Source organism: Nicotiana tabacum, chromosome 8 (genome assembly GCF_000715075.1).
Source record: "Nicotiana tabacum cultivar K326 chromosome 8, ASM71507v2, whole genome shotgun sequence".
Taxonomy (NCBI): Eukaryota; Viridiplantae; Streptophyta; class Magnoliopsida; order Solanales; family Solanaceae; genus Nicotiana; species Nicotiana tabacum.
This window is the reverse complement of record NC_134087.1, coordinates 35296646-35314796: the sequence shown is the minus strand read 5'-3', so window position 1 is coordinate 35314796 and position 18151 is coordinate 35296646.

Genomic DNA, 18151 nt, shown 5'->3' with positions numbered 1-18151 from the left:
AAGGTACTGTAACGCTTTAAGGAAAAAGAAGCATAGTTGTAAGTCTGAGATTGCTAGTTAAGGTAGCAAGCAAGGATAGGCACGCGTGAGTTGGTGAGCTAGCAATTTTTGGTGGCTCGAATCATGCCAGGATTCCGACACGTTTTACTTTGTAACGACATTTCGGAACTAATCAAATCTGCAAAAGTTATTAAAGGGCCCAGACTTTTCAAGCATGTGAACTAATTAGGACTTTGTCTTCTTTCATGTTTAGAGTCAAATTTAATAGAAAATCTTAGCCACTTTTAGGATTGCCTTTTAATAATAAGAATGAGATGAGCCTCGCAAAAAAAAAAAAAAACATGAAAAATTCAAAATTACGGGGCCCTCAGTAAATATTTGTTTTAAAATTACTTAGACTCCGGGATGGACCGTTTAGCAAAATTTCACGGACCTACCCAAAACAATGGTGCGTTAGTCGCTTTAGGCGCGTATTTAATAATGTTATCTTCTTAAACTCGGGTGCGCATTTCATGCGACCCAAATCCAAATCCCAAAACATTGAATAAAACTGTGTTCCGGATTGCGGGTGCATTTCATGTGACGCAATCCAAAGACATGTTTTTAGACGATGTTCACATTCTTTTTTAAAATATAATAATAAAGGCGGTAAATAGTTAAAACTTGCACAAGAGCGCATAATTGTATAAAATCAGATAAACAAGCCGAACATGACAGTTGAGCGACCGTGCTAGAACCACGGAATTCGAGAATGCCTAACACCTTCTCCCGGGTTAACAGAATTCCTTATCCGGATTTCTGGTTCGCAGACTGTAATATGGAGTCATTCTTTTCCTCGATTCGAGATTAAATTGGTGACTTGGGACACCCTAAACCTCTCAAGTGGCGACTTTGAAATAAATAAACGAATCCTGTTTCGATTGTCCTTTAATTGGAAAAAACTCCTTCACCCCTCGCGGGGGCGGATACTAGAGGTGTGACAGCTCTGGCGACTCTGCTGGGGATTAATACCCAGAACCACTGGTTCAGGATTAGAAATCGAGCTTAGAATAATTTGTTATGTTCAACTTTATCTGATTTTGTTACATGATCTGTGCTTAATGTGCTAACTAATTGCTTTTACCGCTTTGATATTTTGTGAACTATATATAAATTGCGCCGAAACCCATATCCTCTATGAGTCTTCTGAATCATGAAGAAGGGTGTACTTCGTACGACTTCTTTTCTGTATAGTGTCAGATCCCAATTTAGAACGAGGTTCAGACAAGTTGCTAAGCCGGTGAAGCTTCTGTATTCCCGGTACGCTGCCCCTCGGCTCGAGCTGTCCGCTCGGGTAAGCCAGGTCTAGAACAAACACCCAGGTTCTGAACCTAGTATAACAAAGCCACATGCCAGATCCTTAGTAGGAACGCTTATCTGCATCATGTGCATTTTTAACTTAGGGGACTCAACATAGGGGTTGAGTCCGTCTAGGAATAGCAACCTGAAACAGAAAAGACCATCCTGATGCATCTTACTCAACGCTGTGTATTTACTTGTTTTGAATTTGCATGACGACCGGCTCCGAATACATAAAAAAAAGATTTTTTTTTGAGAAATAGCAGTGTATAGGGTTAATCTTCTGTTTGAAAAGAAAATAACAATGTCCCAATAGCGTCGAAACTCTGACAAAATTTTGAGAAAAATATTTTACTTTTAATATAGTTTGTTTTATTCAAAAAAAAAAAGAGCCTATCCTTTTTAGTTTGTCTGGTGTGCAGAAATGAAAAATGAAAAGATAAGTTGTGCTGTTATGAGGAAAGTGTCTTGATTTTTGTTTTAGCTTATTTGCCAACAAAAGCAAAAATAGTTTTTTTATAGTTGTTTAAATTGGGCGAACTACGCCGGTTTGATTCTCACCGGGTGTGAGATACGTAGGCAACCCTCATCGGGTCCAACCTCCCCTTTTTGCTAAAAATGACCAAAACATGTCAAATGTTAATTTCATCAGATCAAGTCAGGCTGTTTTGCCATGCATAGCCGAGTATTCCCGAAAGGGATGCCGGAAGGTTGAATTTGCACAAACGGCCATTTTTTTGACTTTTTAACCGGTATACTCACGTAGCCTTAAAATCTTCGCCCCTGAAGTGCTGAAAGGTCGTATTTGAAAAACCGAGTTCTTCATCTTCAAAATTCAGAAAAAAATCAAATATGGATAGTTCTGTTTTGAGTCTAATAAGAGTTTTTCTTTAATTACCCTAATAAATGTGCAGGATGAACACAAATCAAAATGAATCGTTCTCGGCCCTTAGCGAGGTCCCTCTACAACTCCACATGTGGTGAGATTAAAGAGATAGTAGGAAGAGTATTGGGAGGTTTTGTCAATCTGCTGAGTATCAAGCCAAGGACAGATATCCTTGAAGCTCTAATACCGTTTTGGGACCCAACCCGCAATGTATTCCGTTTTGTTGACTTTGAACTTTCACCTACACTAGAGGAAGTCGCCGGATATGCGGGGTTGAATGGGAAACTAAGAGGGCAGTATTTACTTTCACCAAGGCCAGTATCTCCGCACGCGTTTTTGGATTTGCTAAGCATTAGTCGGAAGGTACAGAATGATGATTTGTCGAGAGGATGTTGTGCTCTCCAATTCTTGAATCAACGGTACAGAACTCCTCAGGGTTTTGAAGAACCAAACCTCGGATTAACTCATGGTGGGAATAGAAACAAGTGGGAAACAAGACGTACTTTGGCATTTATCACAGCATTCCTGGGAATCGTGGTCTGTCCCTGCAAAGATAAGAAAGTAGAGATAGGCCTTGTAGGGATGACCGATGTTGCAATCAAAAGAACCAACAGTACTGTGGTTCCTTTGATTTTGTCCGAAATCTACCGAGCTTTAACTATATGCCGAGAAGGAGGCAAGTTCTTCCAGGGATGCAATCTGTTACTTCAGCTATGGATGCAAGAACACCTCCATCACCGAGCAGGATACATGAACCACGGGTTGACTGAGAGAAATTGTATCAGCGGCTTTGAGAAATGCATGACAGGCGTCAGATTTCCTGAAGTTGTCGAAGCATGGTTTACACGATTAAGGTCAACAACAGCCGACCAAATTGAATGGGCATTCGGGTGGCTGACTGATACTAAGGTAATATACATGGCAGCTGAGGAATGTCATATTCTTTTGATGGGACTTCGCAGCATCCAACCATATGCTCTTCATCGGGTATTGCGCCAGTTAGGAAGGTTTCAAGTAATTCCCACTGATGAAGATCTAATAAATCACGTCATTGAGCTGAGCCCGGGAGTCGTATTTCCCGAAGGAAAGATTAGAAAGCTGTGGCACGAATGTAGATTCTTGGAACCCAAGACTATGGTTCGAGAACTGGCTAAAGGTGAGGTAGACCCAAAGTACGATGCTTGGTTCGAAAGAAGGTTCCAGATTTGTCAGAGACCTGCTAAAAGAGCTCACGTCCAACAATTCACGGATGATTCGCAGGAGCAGTGGGGCTGGTTAAGGAGGGAGAAAGGTTACCGGGCTGAAATCGGGAAGCTAAAGCGACAAATCGAAAGGCTTACATTTGAGAACAATGTGCAAGTTGCCTCTGAGCAGGGTGAGAAGAACAAATTAGCCAAAGAGAACCAGACACTGAAAGCCCGCATTCGCCAAGTCAGTAAGAGTAACAGCGACCAATAGAAACGTCGCTCCGACGAAAGATTGATAGCAGATTTGAGAAATCAGGTCAGCAAAAGCCGAGAAGAATTAGAGAGATCGGAAGCTTGCATAGCAAGAATAAAGGTCAGATGGGTAAAAGGTACAACGGCCCGGAGGCAGCGTCTGCAACAAGTCATAAGGGATTATGAAATGAGCATCGGGATATTAAGGAAAACGAACTCCACTCTTCAGGAGCGGATCTTCAAACAAGCACGAGATGCCCAAGCTGACAGACGACGCTGTTATGATGCGATGACCAGAATGGAAAGACAAATGGAGAAGTTCCAGGATCGACTCGCCAACAACGCTCAAGCACTGGGATTAAAGAACCGGCGCATAGAGCAATTGTTCGTTGAAAGGGACAACATTCGAGGAAGGATTGATGAGATTGGGCACTATATCTATATGAGATGCCTAGCGTGTGAGCAAATACGTCGGAAAACCCTCCTTGCTTCCATCATGGGCTACGTCCACCGGATCATTAATGAGTTGAAGAGCTTGCAGTGAGGCCTTGCACCAAAGGCTGCGGGAAGGCCGAACGATGCCTCACGAGCCCTTAAGTTGGAAGTTTAGTCCCTAGTTCGAGTCTTGTTTAATTGGCTTTGTTGTCTTCCCATATGTTGTTTTCTTTTCTTTTCGTCGAGTCAGGTTAAGAACTTTGGAATCTGTACTATTGCTGTTCTTGGTTTGAGATAAGTAATTTGTAATAGCAAATTTTGATGATGAATTAAATGATTCCAAAAGAATTTTTGTGTGTCTTTACTTTGTGGCAGAACTACGCCCGGTCTGATTCACGCGGGGACGTAATACATAGGCAATCCACATAAGATTCGACCGCCATTAGAAAGAAAGGAAAAGAAGAAAAAAAAGGAGGAAAAATATAAAATAAAAATAAAATACAGGGGCTCCCAAAGTACTTTAAAGGGGCAAATAAGCAAGCCGGGATGACGCATGCGTTTGAAGCAAAGCATGTTAGAAATGGTTTACTGCCTAGGAGCATTGCATCCCCAATGTGCTATTATCAAATCTGTTAAACTCTAACGCTAACAAGTTTGTTGTTTTCCACAAATATCAGACAGTTAGTTTGTTAAATCGTATTGGTCCCGTACCATTATCAAACAAGATCAAAAGGGCCCATACCAGAAAGCATGACTGGTTCAGACAACAGTGTTGAGTCGGAAAAGACGGCAAATTAGATGGTAAAAGAAGCCATGGAAAAAATGGAAAAGATGAGGCTAGAAATGAATGAAATGCAGATAGCCTTAGCTAGAGCCCAAAAGGGGCAAGAACTACCTGTTACTCCTACTCTCCAACCAGGACACACATCAGAATATCCCTTTCCCGGTCCTTCAACGAGTTTCCCGAGCCATCACTACTATCAGGGAAGAGAGGCCTATGATTCCCAAGCTCCACCACCCAGTCAAAACCCTCCTCCACTAAATGTTCCCGTCTTTGGGGCGCCTCCCCCAGCCCCATTGCACAGATCATCCAGTGAGCCGCTGTTTTAGGCTCATGACACACAATATTACCCCTCTGAACTCACATTCAAAGCACCCAAGCCACATGCCTATAATCCCCATTTTGATGTACCGGTAGAGATTGAAAAGCCGGTTAAGGCCCCGGAACAAGATGAGGTAATGAGGAAGTTCAAAAGCCTGGAGAAATCCTTCAGGAACCTGCACGGATTGGGCAACCAGGTCAGCGTGGCCTACAAGGATCTATGCCCTTTCCCGGACATCCAACTCTCGGCTGGGTTCAAGATGCCTAAGTTTGATTTATATGAAGGGCACGGTGATCCCATGGCACATTTGCGGGGCTTTTGTAGAAAAATGAGAGGGGCAGGCGGCAAAGATGAGCTACTAATAGCTTACTTTGGCCAGAGTTTGAGTGGGTCGGCATTGGAGTGGTATACAAGACAAGATCCAAGCAGGTGGTACACCTGGGATGACTTGGCACAGGCTTTCGCAGGACACTTCCAATACAACCTCGAGATAGTCCCAGACCGTCTCACATTGCTAAAGCTTGAGAAGAAACCCGGAGAGAGCTTCAGGGAATTTGGGTTCCGATGGAGAGAACAGGCAGCCCGAGTTGATCCTCCAATGAGAGAGGGAGAAATGGTAGATTACTTTCTACAAACTCTAGAGCCGACTTACTTCGGTCACTTGGTGACGTCAGTTGGAAAATCTTTCAATGAAGTGGTGAAAATGGGAGGTATGATAGAAGAGGGACTTAAGTCCAATAAGATCCTGAGTTACTCAGCGATTAAGGCGACAACTTAGGCCATTCAGAGCGGCACGGGAGGTGCGCTCGGAAAGAAAAGGAGAGAGGAGGTCACGACAATAGAGGCAGGCAATTGGTCCAGATCTAAAGGTCCTTACCCTCATCACCAACCCAGACCCCATCATCTAAACTACCCACACAATCCATACAACCCTCCACAACACTACTACCCACCACAAGAGCAACATTTTTCCATCCATCATGCCCAAACTTACACCCAGCCTCTGACTCGTCCCCAATGGCGTGTACCGGCTCCCCAACACACATATCCACCTCCACAAAACACACACTCCCCTTCACAAAACACATATCCGCCACCGAGGACCTACAGGAATCCTTCAGGACTGAGCTTCCGGAGAAATCAGGCTTTCAGGAATGAAAGGATGCAGAAGCCAAGAACATTCACTCCGTTGGGAGAAGCCTATACTACTCTGTTTCACAAGTTGAAGCAGATAGGCCTACTAAGTCCTGTTGAAACCAAATTGCCAAATCCCCTCCCCGGAAATCTGAACCATTCAGTGAGTTGCGAATATTGTTCGGGTGCTCCCGGGCATGATACTGAGAAATGTTGGAAGTTGAAGACTGCCATACAAGATCTTATTGACACAAATAGGATCGAGGTTCAGGCACCAGGGGCACCCAACATCAATGAAAATCCGTTACCGGTGCACCATGAAGCTCACATGATCGAATTAGTGCACGAGGGAGGGAAACCAAAAATACCCTCACAAACGGTAATGATGATTCACGCCAGTACTAATGAAGAGTCAACCAGTGGAAAGGCAGTGGTACAGTCGGGAGAGGTATATGACAAGCCCTTTGTGATAGCAGGGAAAGGGTCATCTATTAGTGCGAAGAGGCCAGAGTCAGTCAGAGCAGTGTTGCAGGGAGTAGCAAACAAACCAAGGTTGGTAGTAAAAGGGGTCCATGTGGGACCAGTTGTTATCAAGCCAGTCATACAGTTGCCGATGACAAGTGAGAAGGCTGTGCTGTGGAACAACAGTCAAGTGATGGTGACGCATAAGGGGAAGGAGGTTGTGGAAGACGTATGCGAAGCACAAGGGTTAACTTGATCGGGAAGGTGTTTTGCTCCCGCAGAGTTGAGAAGGGTCAATCCTGAAACAATAAAGAAACCTGTAACAGAGGAAGAAGCAGAGGAATTTTTGAAGAAGATGAAGGCACATGATTACTCAATTATAGAGCAATTGAGAAAGACCCCAGTCCAGATTTCGTTGCTATCCTTGTTAATCCATTCAAACGATCACTGTCAGGCTTTAATGAAGATTCTGAACGAGGCCTATGTCCCGGACAAGCTCTCAGTAAACCATTTGGAGAAAGTAGCGCACAAGATCTTTGAAGTAAACTGAGTGACATTCTCTGACGATGAGTTACCGGTAGAGGGTACTGAACACAACAGAGCACTCTATCTGACGGTAAAGTGCAAAGAATCGGTGGTCACTCGAGCATTAATTGATAACGGGTCAAGTGCCAATATCTGTCCTTTGGCCACTCTCAACAAGCTAAAGGTTGCTGATGACAGGATCCACCAGAATAGTGTCTGCGTCCGAGGTTTTGATGGGGGAGGCATTAACACAGTAGGTGATATCGTACTGGAACTAACCATTGGCCCAGTCGAGTTCACCATGGAATTTCAAGTAATAGATGTGGCAGTGTCGTACAATCTTTTGTTGGGGCGACCATGGATCCATGCAGCTAAGGCAGTGCCTTCTACGCTGCATCAAGTGGTCAAATTTGAATGGGATAGACAAGAGATTGTGGTACACGGGGATGACGGCACACACGCCGCTAGTGATACTATTGTGCCCTTCATAGAAACCAACGATGATAAGGGCCCATGGGTTTATTAGGTTTTTGATGCAGTCTCGGTGGACAAAATTCCTGAGGGCGAGGGCCTTCCACTTCCCAGAATCACAGCCGCAACCGTCATGATAGCGTCAGAAATGTTGAATAGCGGGTTTGTACCAGGGAAAGGTCTGGGGGTTGATCTGAAGGAAATGATCCAACCAGTTTCTTTGCCCAAGAACCTAGGAACTTTTGGGTTGAGATTCAAGCCCACCGCAGCGGATGTGAAGCGAGCCCGCAAATTGAAGAAAAGAGTTTGGGTCCTTCCTAAACCAGTCCCACGCCTGTCTAGGTCATTTGTCAAAGCAGGGTGCAGAAAGTTGCCAGTCCCGGAAGTTCTTGAACCTCTGATGGGGCCAAACGAAGATTTGAATGAAAGCTTTGGAAGAGTGTTTGCCGACGTCAACATGATAGAAGCTGGAGAGGGTTCTAGTAAGGCAGACATACAGTTTGTGGGTCCCAAGGTCAAGGTCAACAATTGGATGGCTACTCCTCTTCCTACTTGGAGGGAGTCTTGGTAGTTGACTCTGATTTTCCTTTTCTGTTTTCTGGATTATTCCAGGGTTGTAATCTAGATTTCTTTTTATTATGTCGAATATAGTGTGAAACCTTGTTATCCCGTAATTCAATAAAACGAAGAGTTTCTTCTTTATTTCTTATCTTTTTTTTATTATTTATTTTAATTTTGCTTCTTTCATATCTTTCTCTGAATAGTTCTTTTCATACTGATTCTAATGACATGGCATGCACAACGGATCTTCAACCTAGTCTAAAAGATCAATATGATTCTGAGCTAAACATACAAGAGGTCGATTATGATAATGAATCGGAATACAATTAGGATGAAGCATTCGAGGAGATAAACAGGGAGTTGAGCCAGTTTGAAGAAAAATACAAACCCAACTTAAATGACACAGAAACCATCAATTTAGGGGATGCCGGCGATATCAGAGAAACTAAAGTAAGCATCCACATTGCACCAAATATCAGGGAGGAATTGGTCACACTTATCGAGTTCAAAGATGTTTTTGCATGGTCGTATGATGACATGTCGGGGTTAAGCACAAATTTAGTGGTTCACAAATTGCCCACTAACCCGGCATGCCCTCCCGTCAAGAAAAAATTGAGGAAATTCAAAACGGATTTGAGTGTGAAGATTAAAGAAGAAGTAACCAAGCAGCTGCAAGCAAAGGTTATTCGTGTCACTCGATATCCTGATTGGTTGGCTAATGTGGTGCCGGTACCAAAGAAAGATGGAAGGATCAGGGTATGTGTCGATTACCGCAATCTGAATAGGGCAAGCCCTAAAGACAACTTTCCTTTACCCAACATCCATATCTTAATCAACAATTGTGCTGGACGTGAGATCAGATCTTTTGTGGATTGCTATGCTGGATATCATCAGATTCTGATGGATGAGGAAGATACGGAAAAGACAGCCTTCATTATGCTGTGGGGAACTTATTGCTACCGGGTAATGCCATTTGGTTTAAAGAATGCTGGGGCAACGTACATGAGGGCAATGACCACTGTGTTTCATGACATGATACACAAAGAAATTGAAGTGTACGTAGACGATGTAATCATAAAGTCCAAGCGTCGGGAAGACCACGTAGCAGACCTAAGGAAGTTCTTTCAAAGACTTCGAAGGTATGATATTAAGCTCAACCCATCCAAATGCGCATTTGGTGTTCCATCAGGGAAGCTTTTGGGATTCATTGTCAGTCGGCGAGGTATTGAATTGGATCCATCAAAAATCAAATCTATCCAAGAGTTGCCACCGCCGAAGAACAAGACAGAAGTAATGAGTCTGTTGGGAAGGTTGAATTACATCAACAAATTTATTGCTCAACTCACAGCAACCTGTGAACCCATTTTTCAGCTGTTGAAGAAGGATGCTGCAATAGGATGGACAGCGGAATGCCAGGTGGCATTCGACCAAATCAAAGAATATTTATCAAATCCACCTGCATTGGTTCCCCCTAAACCGGGAAGACCGTTAATTCTTTATCTGACGGTCTTGGAGAATTCATTTGGTTGCATGTTGGGGCAACACGACATTACGAGAAGAAAAGAGCAAGCCATCTATTATCTCAGCAAGAAGTTTACAGTATATGAGGTTAAGTACACTCAACTCGAGAAGACATGTTGCGCCCTAACCTGGGTGGCCCAGAAGTTGAAACATTATTTATCCTCATATACTACTTATCTCATTTCCCGTTTGGATCCGTTAAAGTATATTTTCCAAAAACCTATGCCCACAGGAAGGTTAGCAAAATGGCAAATATTACTCACGGAGTTCAATATCGTCTATGTGACGAGGACAGCCATGAAGGCCCAAGCGTTGGCAGATCACTTGGCTGAGAATCCTGTTGACGAGGAATACGAGCCGTTGAGGACGTATTTTCCCGACGAGGAAGTAATGCAGATAGATGAGTTGGAGTTACCTGAGGAACCCAGTTGGAAGCTCTTCTTTGATGGAGCCGCAAATGCGAAGGGAGTTGGAATAGGAGCAGTGCTTATTTCCGAAACAGGACATCATTACCCTGTTACAGCTCAACTGTGTTTCTATTGTACCAACAACATGGCTGAGTATGAGGCATGCATTTTGGGTTTGCGATTAGCGGCAGACATGGATATCCAGGACGTCTTGGTCTTGGGAGATTCGGACCTCTTGGTGCATCAAATTCAGGGTGAATGGGAAACACGGGATTTGAAGCTCATACCATATCGACAATGTTTGCACGATCTGAGCAAGCGATTTCGATTAGTAGAGTTCAGACATATCCCGAGAGTTCACAATGAGGTTGTCGATGCATTGGCCACTTTAGCATCAATGTTGCACCACCCAGACAAAATTCATGTTGACCCATTGCACATCCAGGTTCACGATCAACATGCCTATTGCAACACGATAAAAGAAGAAGTGGATGGCGAGCCATGGTTTTATGACGTCAAAGAGTATCTCAGGATGGGGATATACCCAGACCAGGCCACCGGAGACCAAAAAAGAGCCATTCGACGATTGTCTAGTGGTTTCTTCCTCAGTGGAGGAGTGTTATACAAGAGAACCCCAGATTTGGGATTGCTGAGATGTATAGACACCAGTCAAGCCACGACGGTTATGACAGAGGTACATGCTGGAGTTTGTGGTCCCCATATGAGTGGATATGTATTGGCGAAGAAGATTCTTCGAGCAAGGTATTATTGGCTCACCATGGAGCATGATTATATCAAATTCATGCGGAAATGCCATCAGTGTCAGATACACGGCGATCTGATTCATTCTCCACCAATGGAATTGCACACAATGTCAGCACCATGGCCATTTGTGGCATGGGGGATGGACGTCATTGGGCCTATTGAGCCGGCAGCTTCGAACGGTCACAGGTTCATTCTGGTGACCATCGATTATTTTACTAAGTGGGTTGAAGCCAAAACTTTCAAGTCAGTAACCAAGAAGGCAGTGGTGGATTTTGTCCATTCCCATATCATCTGTAGATTTAGGATCCCGAAAGTGATAATCACAGACAATGGTGCTAATCTTAGCAACAGTTTGATGAGAGAAGTATGCGAATAATTTAAGATTACACACCGTAATTCCACACCATATCGTCCCAAGACAAATGGAGCTGTTGAAGCAGCCAACAAGAACATCAAGAAGATACTGAGGAAGATGGTAGAAGGATCCAGACAATAGCATGAAAAATTACCATTTGCATTATTGGGTTATCGCACTACCGTCCGGACTTAAGTAGGTGCAACCCCTTATTTGTTGGTGTATGGAACTGAAGCAGTGATACCGACGGAAGTGGAAATTCCATCCCTTCGGATTGTCGCCAAGGCTGAGATTGATGATGATGAGTGGGTCAAAACCCGTTTGGAGCAGTTGAACTTGATTGATGAAAAGCGATTGGCAGCTGTATGTCATGGCCAGTTATATCAAAGGATAATGGCAAGAGCCTACAACAAGAGGGTGCGCCCCAGAAAATTTGAAGTGGGGCAACAAGTGTTGAAACGAATCCTGCCACACCAAACGGAAGCAAAGGGCAAGTTCGCCCCGAATTGGCAAGGACCATTCATTGTAACCAGAGTATTGTCCAATGGTGCTCTATGTTTAACGGATATCGAAGGAAAATGCGTCGACATGGCTATCAATTCCGATGCAGTTAAGAGATATTATGTGTGATCTCTTTTGATTGTAATTGACGTTTGTTTGTGGATTAGCATTTATCGGAGAATGAAATGATGGAGACAATTCTTTCTTCTATCAAAACACTTTAACCTTTGCTTACCCTTTTGAGCCTCATTTATTCTTTCATATCCCTCTTTTGGAATCAGTAATTAAAATAAAAGATAAAAAGAGAGAAAAACAATGATAAAGACAAAAGAAAAATCACAAAAAAAAAAAACAAAGAAGTGGGGAACTACGTTTGACCTGATTCCTCAAAGAAGGATACGTAGGCGCCTCACAGCTCGGTCATAGTGTAACAAAAATAAGAATCCCCAAGCAAGAAAACTGGGGCAGAAGTTGTGTTTATAATTTTGGGAAAGGAAGTTTGATTCCAAGAGTTGTAATATTTTACCCGTCAAAATTATTTTGAGCCTTTTGATGCCCCTTTTCCCTTTTTTTTAGCCATACACAAAAAACCATATTGATGTCCAAAAAAGACCTCCCGATCAGTATTCGAGAAGTGCCAAGTTCATGCACGTGGAAGTCGGGAACAACACTCTGATCCCCAGAAGAGAAGAGGATCATAAACTGGAAATGAATTGATATCCGAGAGAATCCCCAACAAAGAGCGTCGTATCGACACGCTCCAATCCCCAGCTAAAAAATAAAATAAAATGAGAGAGTCTTATTGGTGAAAACCTTCACAGGCACCATGATGCGACAAGAGTTGAGAGAAATGAGAGAGTCTTATTAGTGAAAACCCCTCGAAGGGCGCTATGAGACGACAAGGCGAGATTGGCGGAAAGGGCCCGCCTTTGGCAAAAGTCGAATATTCATTTATCCCCAGCGAGATGAGGCCATCTGAAAGATTGATCGATACAAATAAACTGGGTTGATTGATCCGGAATGCACGACATAATCGTTGGGATTAGTTATATCATTCAGATAAGTTCTTTTCTTTTCTTTTTCCCCAGCGTTTGTTCAGAAAGGCTTCTTTTTCTATCTGTAAAATTATCACTCTTTCATTTCTTGGTTTAAAAGATTTTATTTCCCCCCAACTTCATTTTTGAAAAGGATTTTCAGAATTTACTACCAATTGCCAAAATGGTGCAAGGCGAAATACGAAAGGGACAAGCCAAAGATAAGGCGACAAAACGAAAAGAAGTTTGTCGCAAGACCAAATAATGAATGGGTCTAGATCCTAAGAGGCCCAAATTTCCAAGGGAAGTTATGGATCAAATTCCAAGATGATCCGCAGCCATCCGACAGATTCTCGATTAAGCTCCACAATGGTCGGACGACACGGAGTGGGGAAGGAAGAGAAACGATAACCATCCCCAACGGGAATATCAGCCCCAGCAATCAATATTCTCCCCAGCAAGTTTTATAGCAATGCAAGGAAAAAAAAGAGGGAAAAACCATCCTCAGCAGAAGTGGCACGACCACTCGCCCCATGTTAAACTAACAAATTTTTCTTTGATTTGAAACAGGGAAAAGAAATAATATTGACCGCAGGAAGACAGAGTCACAAAGCAGATTATCAAACTGGGGAAGAAAATTTTCTCTCATTACGAAAATTTTCTCTGAATAAGAAGTTGTTGAAGTCAGGAGCCCGCCTGGAGAATGGAGGCTGATTTATTTTTAGGAAAGTTGTCAAAGTCAGGAGCCCGCCTGGAGAATGGAGGTGATAAATTTTTGGAAAAAAAAAAGTTGTTGAAGTCAGGAGCCCGCCTGGAGAATGGAGGCTGATTTATTTTTAGGAGCAAGTTGTCGAAGTCAGGAGCCAGCCTGGAGAATGGAGGTGATAAAATTTAAGAAGTTGAAGAAGTCAGGAGCCTGCCTGGAGAATGGAGGTGATAGAATTTAAGAAGTTGAAGAAGTCAGGAGCCCGCCTGGAGAATGGAGGTGATAGAATTTAGGAAAGTTGTAGAAGTCAGGAGCCCGCCTGGAGAATGGAGGCTGATTTATTTTAAAAAGTTGTTGAAGTCAGGAGCCCGCCTGGAGAATGGAGGCTGAATTAAATTTTAAGAAGTTGTTGAAGTCAGGAGCCCGCCTGGAGAATGGAGGCTGAATTAAATTTTGAGAAAGATGAAGAAGTCAGGAGCCCGCCTGTAGAACGGAAGTTGTTGTATGTCGAAGATGAAGAAGTCAGGAGCCCGCCTGTAGAACAGAGGTTGTTATAAATTCAAGATGAAGAAGTCAGGAGCCCGCCTGTAGAACGGAGGTTGTTATAAATTCAAGATGATGAAGTCAAGAGCCCGCCTGAAGAACGAAGGTTGCTATATGTTGAAGATGATGAAGTCAGGAGCCCGCCTGTAGAACGAAGGTTGCTCTATGTTGAAAATGATGAAGTCAGGAGCCCGCTTGTAGAACGGAGGTTGCTATATGTTGAAAAATGAAGAAGTCAGGATCCCGCCTGTAGAACGGAGGTTGTTGTATGTCGAAGATGAAGAAGTCAGGAGCCCGCCTGTAGAACAGAGGTTGTTATAAATTCAAGATGAAAAAGTCAGGAGCCCGCCTGTAGAATGGAGGTTGTTATAAATTCAAAATGAAGAAGTCAGGAGCCCGCCTGTAGAATGGAGGTTGTTATATGTTGAAGATTGATGAAGTCAGGAGCCCGCCTGTAGAACGGAGGTTGTTAAATTCAAGATGATGAAGTCAGGAGCCCGCCTGTAGAACGGAGGTTGCTATATGTTGAAAATGATAAAGTCAGGAGCCCGCCTATAAAACGGAGGTTGTTATATGTTCAAGATGATGAAGTCAGGAGCCCGCCTGTAGAACGGAGGTTGCTATATGTTGAAAAATGATGAAGTCAGGAGCCCGCCTGTAGAACGGAGGTTGTTGTATGTTGAAAAATGAAGAAGTCAGGAGCCCGCCTGTAGAACGGAGGTTGTTATATGTTCAAGATGATGAAGTCAGGAGCCCGCCTATAGAATGGAGGTTGTCATATGTTGAAGTTGAAGAAGTCAAGAGCCCGCCTGTAGAACAGAGGAATATCTTTCAAGATCAAGCAGTAACCCACCGGAAGGCAGAAGGTTACAACAAAAATCCCCAGCAGAATGAAGAAAGCCGCATCCTCAGCGGACAGAACAAAATGATGAATACTGGTATTCGGAAAAACAAAAGGCGAGTGTCATCACCAGCAATCGTCAGAAAAAAGAAGCACCGGAAGAAACACCAGCCGACAAGAAAGCAAGACAGCAAGAACAAGTTTGAAGATAGATAAGATCTTGTGATCCGTAGTCTAGTCTAGTATCTTGTTTTCTTTTTAGCACGGTGTAACAAGGAGACCGGTAGAGCAGTAGTAACAACATACAACAGCAGTAACATCAAACATTACAGTCACATGGTATTCCCAACTACCAAAACTTCCCGAACTACATTAACCTGATTCTCTTTTAGCCAGGGATATGTAGGAGACCTTTGAAGCAAAAGTTCGGTTAAATCTTTTTTCAAAAAATGCTTCACACGGAGTACTCCAACAGGGCAAAAATAACTCGTATCCGCTCACTTTATCTTTGCGCAAAAGCTCTTTGTGCTTTCGGACAAAGAGGGGCAGCTGTGAGCACGTGATTTTTACTTCATGGAAATTACTCCAAAAGAAATCAAAAAAATAAAACAAATCCATCTGTGTACAATTTTTAGAATTTACGTGACATTTTAGTAATTATTTGGTCCGTAAATGCTTGCCGTTGTTGTGATTGGTATAAATATATATATATATATATATATATATAAATACATGTTGCATGCGCATTCAAGATTTAATTGTGCATTTTGGAGTCAATTAAACCATGTTTTATTTTAAAAGAAAGAAAATCACAAAAATATGCATTTTTGTTGTGTTTTGTCATTGATGTGTGCCGTTGTGTAATTTTATTTTTAATTAAATGTTTGACCTTGTGTGTTAATTGTTGTTAAGGTTTAACATTGTTGTAGGCTAATTTTGGTTTTACAAAATTATTTTAGAATTTGTTGATTGTTAATTAAATTAGAAAAAGAAAAGAGTTGAAAATAGTAAAGAATACCCGGATTTGAGCCAAAAATTGAGCTGAAAATTAGGCCCAAATAGCACCAAAAATCGGCCCAAGTCAGTCAGCCCAGAAGACCCGTCTCCCACGCCATCAAACGACGTAGTCTGATACCAGAACTACGTCGCTTCAATGACAGTCGATCACAGCCGTCCATCTAGCCCTCATCCAACAGATGCAATCAGTACCCATATCCAAAAGCCAAACCCGACCCAGAGATTGACCCACCGTCTCGTTAAGTGAACTAATCCGAACCATTGATCCTGATTGATCAAACGACTAGGATTCGACTTTTGGCCCGGTATATAAATGATCCCAACGAACCCCGCCCCCTATCCAAACACCCCCCCTGGTTTCATCGTCTCTCTCAGAGACGATCCCAAACACCCCCAACAACACCACCAGTCACCATAGCTACACCACTGAACCTACAAACCACCCTGAACACGAATCCCTGGTCACTTAACTTCAAATCATCTCTAGGGTTCTCGAATCTTCGATCAAAGATTCGAGCCAAAATCCTAAATCACCTAATGAGTCCCAAATTCACACAAGCCACTCCCCTGACATCCCTTATACCCTAATCAACGTTGGTTTCGTTCGAATCTAGGTAGAACACTTCGAACCCCAAATCTGAGCTCAAGAACCCTAAAAATCAAATCCATGGGGGTCCGTCCAAATCAAAAACAGATTGGGGTCTAATAGACCTTAATCGAGGTGTTCTCAGTCGGGAACACTTCGATTAAAGTCCATTCGACCTCAAAGAAGTCCAGTCCGGTTCAGGCCTGGGTCGTTTTTGATGCTTAAGCTTCTGAGGTAATTTTCTTTTCTTTCCTTCTATTCAGTGTCAAGTGTATGTTATGAGATATCTATTCGCTTCGACTAATGTCGTCGAATAGTTTAGTTTCGTAAGCTCCCTGCTAAATGTCCCGAATATTGAAATAATTTGGTGGCCTGTTTAGTCTATGTTGTTTGTCGATTGTTTGTTACATGTAATAGTTTGTATAGTCGATTTGAGTAACGTCGTCGAATAATTAAGTTTCATAAGTTCCATGTTCTGTCCGAAAACACATGAATCACCTGTGTGTTCTATTTTAGCCTGCTTTTGTTGTCGACTGATTAGTATACGTTGTAACTCGCAAAGTCGACTCGATACATATTGTCGTTTGTTTTTTTTACAGTCTTGAAAGGCAACAACTTGATTCACACCATCTGATTAGCACCCCTGTTGGATTAAATTCGAGCCATTGGTTAAGCCTAAACTGAGAATTAAACATAGCTGTAATACCCTGAGTATTCAACCAGAAATCAGTCTTAAGGTGCAAGCTTATATAGGTTGTGATTTTAACTTCTGAGTTTAGGGTTAGACAGTAATAACAGTGGATTAAAAGGGTAAGTTTGGTAAGTCTAAAAGGGTTTCAACAGGCCCTAGCTCAAGTCTGCCCAGTTGTTAATAATTAACCTTAGTTTAGTTGTTAATGGGGAACCAAACAGTGGAGCATGGGGGCTGACTAATAATACTTTAATCACCCATACCTCTTGAATAAAATAAAAGGACAAGCATGGGGAACAATATAACTGGCATCGAGAAAAGACATTTAGGCATGAGGAATTAAGGGGTATGGGCAGAAAAGACTGAAGGGATCCGGGCAGCTTGACTGGTTGGGATTGGTTTATAAATAGGCTGCTTTAGAACAACTAAGGGGGCTGGAAGATTATTAAGTGTTCAGAGAAAAAAAAGAGCAAAAACGAAGCTGGTTTTTTCCAACTTTGAGAGATCAGTTTAGTTTTGAGAGCATAGGCTGGTTTTTCTAATCCTAAGAGACCAGAGAGAGATTGAAAGAAGAAAAATTTGCTTTACTTTTACTGTTGAAATCAGTATTCACCTCTGTTACTGTTGCATTGAGAGTTGTGGAAATTTGCTGAAAGTCTGTTGGTCCATCTTCTGTTGCAAACTCAAGTTTTGGTCATATTGTGGTGATTTATATTGTTGTTGGGGTATTTGGGTTGTATTCTGGGATTTTCTGGTGCATTTGGTGTTGCTGCGTGGCATTTTCTGAAGCTATTATTGGGTTTTAATCTACTGTTGGGCTATTTTTGGCT